This window comes from Otolemur garnettii, unplaced genomic scaffold (genome assembly GCF_000181295.1).
Source record: "Otolemur garnettii isolate 467f Iridium unplaced genomic scaffold, OtoGar3 scaffold00083, whole genome shotgun sequence".
NCBI lineage: Eukaryota > Metazoa > Chordata > Mammalia > Primates > Galagidae > Otolemur > Otolemur garnettii.
In genome coordinates this window covers 6,863,782-6,867,427 of record NW_003852478.1, presented here as the reverse complement: position 1 = coordinate 6,867,427, position 3,646 = coordinate 6,863,782, and the positions used below count along the sequence as shown (strand labels likewise).

Genomic DNA, 3,646 nt, shown 5'->3' with positions numbered 1-3,646 from the left:
CATACTCATTTATCCTCACTCAAATCACCATGTAGTATAGTGAACTCTGAACTGGCAGTCTACCTGACTGTGGAATTGACACATACTCATTTATCCTCACTCAAGTCACCATGTAGTACAGTGAACTCTGAACTGGCGGCCTACCTGACTGTGGAATTAACACATACTCATTTATCCTCACTCAAGTCACCATGTAGTATAGTGAACTCTGAACTGGCCGTCTACCTGACTGTGACATTAACACATACTAGTTTATCCTCACTCAGGTCACCATGTAGTAAAGTACACTCTGAAGCAAAAATTTTGTTCTTCCCCAAAAGTGCTTTCAAAATTTTGTTCCCTTAAATTATATCATGTCAGGGTACATCAGAGAATATGGATCTTGTTTTCCAATTGAAACATGCAGAAATTGGAGCCATTTTTAATTTTTAAACTTTCAAAGTATAATAAGTGATCATTTCTTGATGAATAGTTACATACAATTTTAAAAACTTGTTATGATAAAGGAACTGGGCAGAATGCATGTTTACTAGGTCATAGTGTGTGTATGTGGTGTGTGTGGGGGGGTGTTTCCAATTCACATTTCTGATTCTCCCTCATTTCAAAAACAAGTGCTGGGCCTTTGCAGCCAGGGAAATAAGAAATCACTTTATGACCAGTGTTCCCACTACTTTGAAAAAAATGACTTAGCTTTTTCTCCTTTCTACTTTTTTATAAGAAAAAGTTATTTTTAATAAAATGACTTTTAATGACTCACTTTTAAGTGATGAAACTTATTAATAAGTTTTTGTGTGCTTGCAGCTCAAAGAGCAGAATCACAGAGGAATTTGTGACATATGGAGTTTGTCCTCTGTATTCTTCTTTCAGGGTTTCCTAGTTCCATTAAAAATATAATTTCCAGGGGCTGAGCAAGATGGTGGACCAGAAGGATTATTCAGCTGAGCTCCCCTAGAATGACTAGGGAAAAAGAGAGAACCCAGCCATACATGGCTTGGGGACCGTACCCAGAGTCATAGCTACAGTGAGGTGAGGTGGATACAGCATATGATTCTGAGCAGTGGAAATCTGAAGATTTGGGCAAGCGATTGCCAATGGCTGGGATCAGCTGGCTACCCCATGAAGGTCTGGGATGGGAGAAAGCCTCTCTGGAGTTTTCAGTTATTGGTGGAAATTGTGCATTGAGTGGAAAGCTTGGAAGAGTGGGCAGACTTGAACAGTATACAGCAACCAGATTTGAATGTGGGCTGAAGTGGATTTGCCATAGGTTTTGTGGCTGTTGAGGCAGCCATACTGAGACGGTCTTGTAGGCCAGGGAGCTACCATATGGGAAGTCTGGAGAAGGTCTTATCAGGGACCTAAATCACAGCCATCTTAATTCTGCCTGCTGGGATCAGAACTTCATTTTTGGGACAGACTGAGGGACTCACATACCCCATGGGAACTGGAGTCAGGAGGCACTGTAAGACCTGCCCCTGAAAGATTCTTGCAGAGTCTGAATGCTGAGGAAACAATCAGGTGATCACCAAAGACAACTAAGTTAGGAATAAGGACCATAGAGGTTGCAGGCTGTGCTCTGTCTCCTAAAAAAGCGCAACACCACCTGGTGTCCCGGTGACATATTGCAACATACTGTCATCAACAGGAAGGACTTCTGTTTTTTCGGCCAGAAGAAAGTTTGGCTTTGCTCAGAGTGAGGCCATTTCAAGACCTAAGCTGTGAGATAAGGTAATTTGAAGCAAAGGAGGCAGTGAGAAGGAAAAAGGAGGACAAGAGGTGAACAAGAAGAAACAACACAAGAAGAGGAACCAACAGAAAAATTTGGGCAACATGAGAAACCAAAACAAAGCAACTCCTCCAAGGGACCATGAGGCAGCTACAGCAAAAGACTCCACCTATAAAGAATTAGTGGAATTGACAGAAAGGGAATTTAAAATATGGATGATAAAGATAATGAAAGGAATGGATGAGAAATTGGAAAGACAGAACCAAAAATCGGATGAGAGATACGTAGAATACAGAAAGGATTTTGCAGAGCTTAAGGAAGATATTGTGGAGCTTAAGAATGAGAGATATGTAGAATACAGAAAGGATATTGTGGAGCTTTACAATCAGGGAATGTAAAGAGCCAGTAGAAAGTATCAAAAATAGGTTAGACCACAGAGAAGGAAAAACCTCAGAGTTGGAAGATAAAGTTTTCAAGTTAACCCAGGCAGTCAAAGAGAGAAAAAAAGAGAGAAAGCATAGGGTGGGTGCTTAGAGAACTCTGAGACTCCACGAAGCATTAAAACATGAATGATAGGGATTCCTTAAAGGGAAAGAAGATTGTCCCAAAGGAATGGAAGCCCCACTGGAGACTATCATAAATGAAAACTTCCCAGTGATACTGGAATTTTGACTTCAGTAGGTTCTTGGTCTTGGTGATTCAAAGAATGAATTCATGAACCACAGATCAGTGGTAAGACAGGATTTATTTGCAGAAAAGAATACAAAACCACCAAAGCTCCCAAGTTGGGAGTAAAAAGCACTCTCTTCACTCTCTGTCTGTCTCACTCTGGGCTTTGTTTAGGGGTATATATAGTTACATGGGGCCCTGGGTAGTTACATTTAACAGGGTTCAGTAGTTATATTTAGCATGTCTGGGACCCTCTGTAGTTACATTTAGTGTGTCTGGGACCCTCTGTAGTTACATTTAGAGTATCTGGGATAGCTTGTCTGGGACATGTCTGGGACAGGTCTAGGTTGTGTCTGGGATGTAAATGATTGGCTACAATCCCTTTTATTCCCAGGCCTAAGAAACTTATATTAAATTGACCAGGCCTAGGAAATGGGGGTTCCCTGTTTAGCTGCAAGTGTGAGGGGAGGGAAACCTAAGGTGCTGGTGTCTCCCCAGCAGTTGTCTTGCCCCTCCAGCTACTGGAGCCTCCTGTGGGGCCCCCTTGCCTACTCTCCAGCCCACTGGTTCCTCTGCTCACTGCCATTGCACCAACACCACCAAGGCAGAGGCAGCTGGTCCGCTCTCCCCAGCTCCACCAAGCTGGCTGGGACACCACTTGTCCTGTGTCAACTCTCCCTCTCCCAGTAGAAAGTCTAACTGCTGTCAGGGGAAAAGGAGGAAGACTCCATCTAACTGCTTCCTGCTGAACCAGGTGAAGATAGGACGGTGCAGTTAGGGTTTCTCTGGAGGGAGAGTGATCCAGGGGTCCACTATAGAATCAGGTCTTGGACTGCAGCCATCTTTACTGTATGTGGCTTGATGACATTTCTGGAAGACACAAATCTGATTAGTGCATTAAAAGGCAAGGGTAGAACAGTGAGAGGAGGGGGTTAATTATAGTGTCAGGTTAGAACAAAGTCAGAGATGTTAAAAAGAAAACTATATTAACACTTCCCTTGCTGTATCCTAAACAATAACTTTATTTTTTTATTTTTATTTTTTTTACTGTTTCACATGTTTTATTTTGTTGTACATTCTTCTCAAACCAGGTTCATTTTTCCAGTTTTGTAGAAAAAATAGATGTTCCAGCCATCATTTACTTAACTGTCTAGTCTTTAAGACCAATCAATATGTTCCCTGGAAAGATGAATAAGTCTTATGACTAACTCATTTTTTAAAAATTCTTTAAGACAAAGAAATAACCTTTTTTTT

General features: G+C 41.6%; 1 pseudogene across 1 annotated transcript in view; it reads right to left on the bottom strand.

Moving 5' to 3' along the window:
• Window positions 1–934: 934 nt before the first annotated feature.
• Window positions 935–3,646, bottom strand: part of LOC100943668 — a 4,599-nt pseudogene continuing 1,887 nt past the window's right edge. The window contains exon 2 of the transcript XR_001161489.2: window positions 935–957. The product of XR_001161489.2 is annotated as a programmed cell death protein 4 pseudogene (transcript). The remainder of the gene's footprint in view (window positions 958–3,646) is intronic.